Raw genomic sequence first — 9762 nt, 5'->3', positions numbered from 1 at the left:
AGACATGATTTTTTATTCTAACTTACTACTACTGTAACCCTATAAATAGGCCGACTGACTGATTACAAGTTTGTAGACACCTGTGATGCTAATTAGAGGACACACCTTGATTGAACATGTCCCTATGGTCACATTATTTTCTGTCTTTTCTAGGGGTACCATCATTTTTGTCCAGGCCTGTTTCATGAGTTTATTTTTTTAAATAATTCTGTTGAACCACAGTTCAAAATCAATGTCTGATTTTCATTGGTTAATTTTCATAGAATTTTTATTTATTATTACTTTTGTCAGATTCAAATTATTTCTGTGACCATTGTGGGTTTTTCTTTCATTAACCGAGGGGTACCAACAATTTTGTGCACGTGTGTATATGCCCATTAATATTCAATCACATTTTCTCTACTCCATTATTTTCTTTGCCATGAAGTCAGGACTCATATGAACCAAAGTAAAAACCAGAGACGCCTTTCTCAGATGTCAAAACATGTCATCTTTGACAGTTTCATTTCAGATATATAATGGTAATGCTCCTCCGTAACAACACACAGTGAGTTGCTGTTACAGCCTGGATCACGTTATAGTATTTTCTGACAAAGTAAAACTAAGAGTGACATGACATCATGATGGTTACTGAAGACAGACAGTAATGTTAATCAGTTTAACTTTAACTTTTTCTGTTAACTGAAACGGGAGACATGTTGAGTCACTGTTAATTTCACATCATTTTAAACTTACCTGTCGGCTCAGCCCACTCCTGTGATGTTGCCTGCATTAACAGCATTTACTGTTTTATGAGAAATTCAGAATATATCGGCATTTAATCAGCAAAATTCCGGCCGATGATCATTCTTTTGAAAAGGGCTATAATCGACCATTTTAATCGACAAGCCGATAAATCATCCTGGTCCTACTGTTTATCGTCTTGCATGTGGAGTTGCTTGGTTCAGATCAACTGCTCATTTGCACATGCGTGACAGTAAGTCCACTTGGACAAACTGTCCGAAATGCATTGCCAGAGACGTGATATATACACACACACACACACACACACACACACACACACACACACACACACACATATATATACACACACAGACACACACTTGTTTTAAGTTATATTGAGATTTTAGATGTACAAGTCATGTTGAACATTGTGTGTCCTGCACTCTGCAAGTTGACAAGACTGGATCCTTTGTTTAATGTTACATGAAACCTCAGAAGTCTGAATCTGTGTTTTTGAGTTTCTGGGTGGAAACGCTCAACCATTGTGCTGACAGCTTATGTCACTCATGATGTGTCTTTTAGCATATAAAAACACCATCTGGGCATGTTCACAATTTTTTCAAAAAAAAATTACCAGGAGCCTCAAGCAACAGCGGCAACTTTACAAAACCATTGGAATCTACGCCAGTCCACTTGTAAGATCCTGTTATTTTTCTTGATTACTTCTATTTTGGAAAAAGTAGTTTTTCTTCCATTTTACAGATAATTTATACTGAAAGAAAAATGCATACAAGGTCAAACTTCAAATGTCAGGTCATGTAGCTCCTTAAATCATCTTTTGAGATGCAATTTAAACAAAAAAGTGATGCAAGAGCCTGAAATATGTGGATTCCCCTCCAAACCTCAATCTGTTACCCAACTTCAGTACATTCTCTCTTTTTCCAACCACAACCTGAAAATGAGTTTTAAACCATGCAACTCTGGCAGCAGATAGTCTGAAGAGTTTCCAAGTGCTGCCATTGCTTTCTGAGTGTTGTTATTTTTTTTTATATAAAGTTTTATTTGCTTTCAGAAGCAGACTGGAACCTCTGTTGCTTCAGTGCAGATGGTTGGTTGTTGCAAAGGGAGGAGAGCCCATACTTTCTGACATGATCCACTGATCGAACCCACAGTTTTGCTCCTGGAAACATGCCCTGGCATCCTCTGCTGCCACAAAAACGGTTCAAACCACAGGCAGTCCTTATGAATACCTCCAGGTTAGACTATTTTCTTCCTGCCTTTTTCACTTAATTTAGTTAACAACACTCAAGAAATATAGATTGTTTTTTTCTACTGTGTGTGTTAGCAATTCATCAGACTCAGACATTTTAGGCCTAAACTTTGTAGTTCTGTAAGAAATGTGGTGAAGTCTTTAGTAGTTAAGTTGAAATGTGGACTTAAGCCCCAATCAGATGAGATTATTTGTACAAGAGGGAAGTAGGAAAAAATATTCCATCAGAAATAACAGAATGCAGTCGCCTGAATAGCTGACATTTTAACAGATCATTTGATGTGTTTTATCTTTATTATCTTTGTTATCTCTTGCATGTGTCCAGGTGTGTTTTATGGAAAATAATAATAATTAAAGCTGCAAGCAGTGTTGAACGGGTCCTCACACGTCAGCAAGTGGTGCACGTCGATGCGTTTCGTACGTCAGGGTGTGACACAAAAGTGAAGGTGTTGAGACGTAGCTGACTAGTTTCAGAGATTTTCTCACAAAGTTTGGTATGTGCGAAAATAGAGCATTTGTCAGAGTTACAGTGTGTTTTATAAGGAGGTAATGTGACACAGACAAGAGTTCGAGAAATAGTAACTCTCAAATTGGTGTTTAAAATGGAAGAGAAAATATACTGAAGCCAATTTAAAGAGACTGAAACGTATTGGGAGCCAATATAAGAAGACTAGAAACATAGTGGACGTCTGTTTAAACAGGCTGAAACATACTGCTAGCCAATAGAAAGAGGAAAAAACATACCAGGAAGCAGTTTGTCAAGGTTGAAACACACTGGGAGCCAATATAAAATAAAACTTGAAGTTGGTGGAAAGACGATGAAAGAATAATGAACATGAATATGTGCAATCGACTAACAATAGTACATCAAAGTGTAAAACATGTCATTTCCAATCCAGCAGGTGGCGCTATCAGTGTGAGTGGATATTGGCATATGGATATCATTAGTGCAGGACTGTGGTTAAACATGTAAAGTTTGTGGCAGATTGCAGTATGTACAGGGGATTTACACAGCACTCTGTCATGGTGAAGCATCAAAGTTCAGTCAGCTGCCATGGCAACGCCCTTTGACTGTTGTGTGCGATTTTCACAAATTCTCATCCTAATGTTGGGTTGTAAATCCTGTCAAAATTTGAAGTGTTTTAGAGTTACCACCTGTGAGGAATAAATCACTGAAAATGAAAAAAAAAAAAAGCACCCAAAATCTGACATTTAATTCAAAATGGCGGACTTCCTGTTGGGTTTAGAGTATGGGTTCAAGAGGCTTTTTTTGTTCATCCTAATATGCTACATATGCATACGAAATTTTGTAGACATCGGTGAAAGTTGTTGTGGGGGCAGACAGTAGTTTGTTTCATAGCAAAGGATCAAAGTTCAGGGGGTCACCATGGCCACGCCCTTTTGCTGATGCAAATGATTTTGATAAGTTGCCATCATTAGTCTAAATGAATCAACTCCTACTAGTCATATTAACTGTCATGTTCCTCCAATCACAGGCCGAGGAGGAGGAGTGGCAGCAATTTACCACTCGAGCTTAAAAATGAACCAGAGACCTAAACCTAGTTACAGTTCATTTGAAAATCTTACTCTCAGTCTCTCTCATCCAGATTTAAAAGCTCAGAAACCAGTTTTATTTGTTGTTGTATATCGTCCTCCTGCTCCTTACTCTGAGTTTTTATCTCAATTCTCAGACTTTTTATCTGATTTAGTGCTCAGCTCAGATAAAGTCATTATTGTGGGTGACTTCAACATTCATGTTGACGTGGACAGTGACAGCCTTACAACTGCTTTTAATTCAATATTAGACTCAATTGGGTTTTCTCAACATGTAAATAAACCAACTCATAGTTTTAATCACACCCTTGACCTCGTTCTGACTTATGGGTTAGGGTTTAGTTCATTAGTCAGAACTCCTTTACTTCATTGGTGCTGTTGAAGGAGTTTAGAAAGGTTTTGTTATCAGTTTACCTTTCTGGTAAGTGTGTGTGTTTTATTATATAGTACTGTCAAACATTAACAGTAGTGCTATTGTCAGCCAGAAGTAGCTGGGAAGTTATGGCTGTGGAGGGTGTTTTTGTTCTCATGACTAATTTTAATATATCTGAGGAAGGTTGACTGAGCAAGGTGCCTGTTCTCAGCCACACCCTCCATGCAGACAATCCACTGTGGGGGTTGTGATGTTAAACACCTTGCTGAAGGACAAAGAGCAATGGCTTTAGACTCTGGAAGGAGGACAGATGCAGTTCTCCATGGGAAGCTTGAGAAAAATTGGACTGACAGAGTTTTCTCAAATGACAAAGTCTGTTTAGGAGCTTCATATCATATGATGTATTATCAGAGCTTGCAAGTTCTCATAGAATTTACTGTGAATTTAGACAAGATGTGAATCAAAATTTAGAGGTGACAGAATAGAATGAATATACTTTATTGATCCTTCATAGGAAATTAATTTGTCACAGCAGCATGTTAACATAGACAACAGAGAAGGATGAGTGAGATAAGGTGGGACTGAGCTGATGGAGGCAGCTTGAGAGGATGAAGGTAGAAGTTTGGGTTGAAGGAGGAGGGTGGGAGGAGATGGTCGACCTGGTCTTTGAAGTTCAGTGAGATCAGAGGCTCCTGTTGGGAGTGAACAGCTGGTTGGCTTAGTTGCTCTGCTAGTAGAACTCCACTGAACAACGGTCTTTTCCATTCCATTTCCTTTTCTCACTCCTCCAAGATAATAAAAAAGTAGAATTAAACAAAACTTAAATCGCCAATGATTGTAAAAAACATTTGACATCAAGAAAAAAAAAACACACTAAACTGAAACACACAGGACTCAAAAGCTGCCATAACAGGCTGCTGCATCACCTGTGCCCTCTTCTTTTCTTTCCAATCGCAAAAAATGAATAAATAAATAAATGTAATACATACAAATTCAATAAAAAGACATATTTCAAATCTCCCCTGGGCTATGAGTTCATCCATTCATTCATTTAGTGTTTCAGTTTAGTTTTTGTTCATTTCAGTGTATTTTTAATACAAATTTTAAAAACACATAGTTCAGTGTCAGTTAAAGCAGTTGTATACTATCCATGATTGAGAAAGGAGCATAAAGACAAAAAAGGCTTAATAAATATGCCAAGATGGAGGTGAAGAACAGAAAGAAGTGGCGTTTCTGTTGAATCTGCCAGTGCATTTGTTGCTACTGATTGTACAGTGAATGTCTTTACATTTGCTGTTTGATGCAAAAAAATATCTGTTGATCTAAAGACAGAAATGAAAGGAGTCTGAGTACACATCAAAACCTGCTTTTTGGTTTTTAAAAATTGATTCCATAAAATAGTGTTTCAATTTTCCAGCCCTGTCAACAAAAAATCACCTTCCTATAAATTAAGTTGCATTTCTACTTCTGTTGTGAGAGAAACGTATTACAATTATTTGTAAAGTATAATAAATATGTTTCTAATCAACATGCTTTTACCATTTATTGCATTGCTTACCAGCTGTCACTTCTATGAAGCTTATCATCCAAGTCTCTTGGTTGACTTTAGACAAGTTGTGAAAAAGTCATATTTTAACCCAACAAAGTAGTGCATAAATCTGACTAAACAGAAAGCCAAAACTAAATTTAGGTTTACAAATAATGATCCAACGTGGGACACAAATCCCAGTCTTCTGGGTGAAGTCCTATGTTCACTTATACAATTTTCATGAACAACTGCAGGTTTTAAAGGAAACAGAATTTCTGCCGGGATACATTTGTTTGTGATGTATCACAAATCCATTTGTAATCAGCCAACCAGTCACATATTAGGTGTGGTGGGACTTAAAACCCACAAAATGGGTTAGCTGCTTCAAACGTGTTGTGAAAGGTTTATATTTTAACCCAAACCATGACATTTTCCCCGAATGGGGCCAACCATTTACCAAACGTCTGACATAAGCCAAAGCCAAAACCATTTCCAACTGTTTTTGTGCATGAACCTAACCAGAAAGTAAGTAAAAACCACAAGCAAACACAGCAGAAACTATTTTCTTTTGTATCAGGATGCAAACACTAGTTTTCTAGCTGAAAGTTTGTCTGCTAGTTTGTGCCAACAAACATCACTGACTTCTAACGTTCACTTTGTCGTCCTTTTAATTCATTCAAATTCATTGTGGAACCAGCTCCCAGTTTGGGTTCGGGAGGCGAACACTCTCGCAATTTTAAGACCAGGCTTAAAACCTTCCGTTGACAAAGCTTATAGTTAGGACTGACTCGGGTGGCACAACTGACTTCTTCTTTAAGGTCCTGTAGTTGTGTCCCTAGTTAGCTGCTATGGGCCGAGGCTAGGGGACCTCTCTTGATGCACTGAGCCCTTCTCTGATTACCTTTGCATTTACTAGGTATACATAATCACATGGCATTCACTTTGTGTCCCCCCGTGTCCTTCTCCAAAGTGTCCTTGGACAAGACACTGAACCCTAAGTTAATCCTGATGGCAGGCAGGCACCTTGAATGGAAGCTCTGTCACTATTGATGTGTGAATATGTGTGTGAAGGTTGTGTGAATGGGTGACAGTGAAACATTATAAAGTGTAAATCGCTTTGAGTACCAATCAGAGCTGGATGCTTCTGATCTGTGGTTGCTGTCCCAGCAACAGGCTTAGTCTCCATCATGTCCACTGTGGGACGCTACTGTCTTTCCTCCAGTCCACTGCTTCCAGCTGCCCATTTCCACTCATCTACTCTGCTTTGCATGTACTATACATGATATGTTATTATGCTATTCTACATGCTGTTTGCATCTTACTACCAGCTCTGTATATGTATGTGCGTTCTGGCAGTTCCATTCATCCATGCATTTTCTTTAGCTTATCCAGATTTGGGTTCTTGTGGCAACAGGCTAAACAGGTTATTCCAGATATCCCTTTTCCCAACAACATTTTGCCAGCTTATCCTGAGTGAGGGATCCTGAGTTGTTCTCAGGCCAGATGAGATATGCAATCCCTCCAGTGAACTCTCTTTACCTGAGGGTCTCCTACTAGTTGGACCTTCCCAGAAAACCTTCAAAGGAGGGCGAGCATTTTGGCCGGTTGTAACCACAATCACATTTGGGTTTGGACATAGACTGACTGGCAAACTTGATGGTCCAGTACAAAGCCTGCATTACTACTGACGCTTTGCCTGTTTATCTGTCCATCTCTTGCTTAATTTTCTCATCCCTTGTGAGCAAGTTTGTATGACAGACTCCTTGGGGCTGCTGCACCCAGACCAGAGGGAGCAATCCCCTGGTTTCCATCCATTTGTTTTACCCGCTTGTTACCAGTCCATCATAGGATCAACACACAAACAAATCTGACAACTGTGCACAATTTAGAATCAGCAGTTAACTTACCATGCATGTATTTGTAGGAGGAAGCTGGAGCACTCCAATGCTAACTACTGCACTGCTCCACAATGCTTCTGGTGGAGAACATTCAACAGGTGAGTTATATACAATACCAGTCAAAAGTTTGACTGGTGCTCAGTCAGTACTTTTTATTTATTTGTATTTTCTACATTGTAGATTAATGCTGAAGATAAACTTTTTGTTTAGAACATAATTCCATATGTCTTCTTTTAAAATAAAAAATAATTAAATAAAAACCACTGAATGAGAAGGTGTGTTCAAACTTTTGACTCAGTCTAAATATTCACAAACTGTATGGGAGAGTGGGGTAAGATGAGCATTTGGGTTAGTTGAGTAGGTCCTGTGACCAAATACTTTTGAAGAGGTATCCATTATACTGTCCCAGTGAAGAGAAGGAGCACAAGGAGAAAAATAAAACGTTTTTTGCTTTTCAAAGTAAATTTTTCATGCATATGGTTTTGTGAATTGTGTGTGAACAATTGAGACATCTGAAACTATTTCACACATGTCAGGGCATTAGTAAGCTACAACATGAGGATAAACTGCTAACATGAAGTTAACTCTAAAATGCCTGGATGATGCACTTTTGTTAAAATGGTGGATGCAGGGTTTAGCTGAGTCAGAAGGCTGGGGTTAAGTTGAGCCACTGACTCCCACCTATGATCATTGGTAAATAATTACATTATTGTAATTTTCTTATTTTTACATTGTATAATCAAAATTATATGACAGTTTAATTTTAAGACTGTGTGTGTAAGTGGAAGATAGACAGGGCTTCCACTTCTCTTAAGGATTTGGAGAGAGCTGTAGGAGAGAGTAAAGAATGGAAAGTCCATATGTCAGGTGGCAGATGAAGATCAACAGAATGACTTTAAAACTGTTATGAATCCCCCACAGGCTCAAGAGTGAGGTAAAGAGACATGATACAAAGTGTAGGCAAAAGAATAATATTAGAGTTTTGTGGCGGCTGCAGGGGTGAAGTGTGGCAGGTGGAAGGGCAGGTGCCGCGGTTGAGGGGGCTCCAGAGGGGAAGCTGTCCAACCTGACGGTGTTGTTGGTGAGCTGATGTGCCAGAGTTCCACGCGGTTCCGAGATGGTGGATCCGGGTTGGTACAAGCAGGTGGAAGCCCAAAGTGACTGGTTCAATGGTCCAACATCAACTGAGAGCAGAGCGTCTGCTTAGATGCAGGAGGAGATGGCCGATGACTGATTGCTCTCAGCTGATTGGAGTAGCAGCGCCTGCCCATCAGTTCCATCACACATGCCGCCTGCATGAGAGGGAGGAGGGGGAGAGAGAAAAGAGATGTCACTATCTGGCTCCAGGGGCAGAGGATGTGACAAAAACGATTCATGGACAAAAACAAAACAAAAAACTGCAAGTAACCAGAACAGGGTTCAAGAGAACAGGATACGCCCACCAGGTCTTGGATGAACAAATGGAGACAGAGCTTGCATTATATGAGGTATAAATTTTCCATTTTGCTTCAGCATAATTGGTGTGACAATTTACCCTGACGTATTTTCTCCAAGGGCTCCATTTACACCTTGCCGGGGACAAATTGAGCCAAGAAAGCACTTGTTTTTGGAAAGCCGTATTTTAAGAATTGTAAGTGTAGCCCTGCGATAGACTGGCAACCTGTCCAGGTGTCCCCTGCCTTCGCCCTAAGTCAGCTGGGATAGACTCCAGCACCCCCACGGCCCTCTTGAGGATTAAGCGGTGTATAGATAATGGATGGAACATAATTCCACATGTATTCTTTTATAGTTTTGATGTTTCAGTATTAATCTACAAGATACAAAATAATTAAATAAAAACCATTGAATGAGAAGGTGTGTCCAACTTTTGACTCATAGTATATATGTACATGTCTTATTTTTAGACATTACTGTCATACCTCCGCTGCAACGATACCTCAAGTATATAATGATGCATTTCATCCCACTCTCCCTTATACAGTCATGGAAAAGAAATTATTAGACCACCCTTGTTTTCTTCAATTTCTTGTTCATTTCGGTGCCTGGTACAACTAAAGATACATCTGTTTGGACAAATATGAGAACAAAAATAGTTCATAAGAGTTTTGTTTAAAAGCTGATATTAGCCATATCCCATAGTTTTCTTGATAATAACAAAAATCACTTAATTTCCTACATCAATTGCTGTGGCATTGTACTGCCAAAAACAGTGCTTTTAGACACTCCATGTTTTCTTTTCTGTCTGTTTTAGTCCCATGATCCACACAGGAGTTAGTACTGATTCATAACCATTGTTTCTGATGACTGCATCCATGTGTCTTGGCTGCTCTCCACCAGCTTCTGACATTGTTCTGCTGTCACAGCAGCCCATTCCTGTTGCACTAATTCAAACAAATTTGCTTTGTTTTTGGGCTTG

The 9762-nt window shown here is 39.1% G+C and overlaps 1 long non-coding RNA gene across 1 annotated transcript; it reads right to left on the bottom strand.

Moving 5' to 3' along the window:
- Positions 1–4402: 4402 nt before the first annotated feature.
- Positions 4403–8663, bottom strand: LOC129348981 (uncharacterized). The gene is made up of 3 exons (XR_008601756.1): positions 8413–8663; positions 7356–7423; positions 4403–4705 (listed from the first exon to the last, which is right to left on the bottom strand). It is a non-coding gene; the product is annotated as an uncharacterized LOC129348981 (long non-coding RNA).
- Between the last annotated feature and the right edge of the window lie 1099 nt (positions 8664–9762).

Source organism: Amphiprion ocellaris, chromosome 5 (genome assembly GCF_022539595.1).
Source record: "Amphiprion ocellaris isolate individual 3 ecotype Okinawa chromosome 5, ASM2253959v1, whole genome shotgun sequence".
Taxonomy (NCBI): domain Eukaryota; kingdom Metazoa; phylum Chordata; class Actinopteri; family Pomacentridae; genus Amphiprion; species Amphiprion ocellaris.
This window is presented reverse-complemented; position numbering and strand designations above follow the sequence as displayed.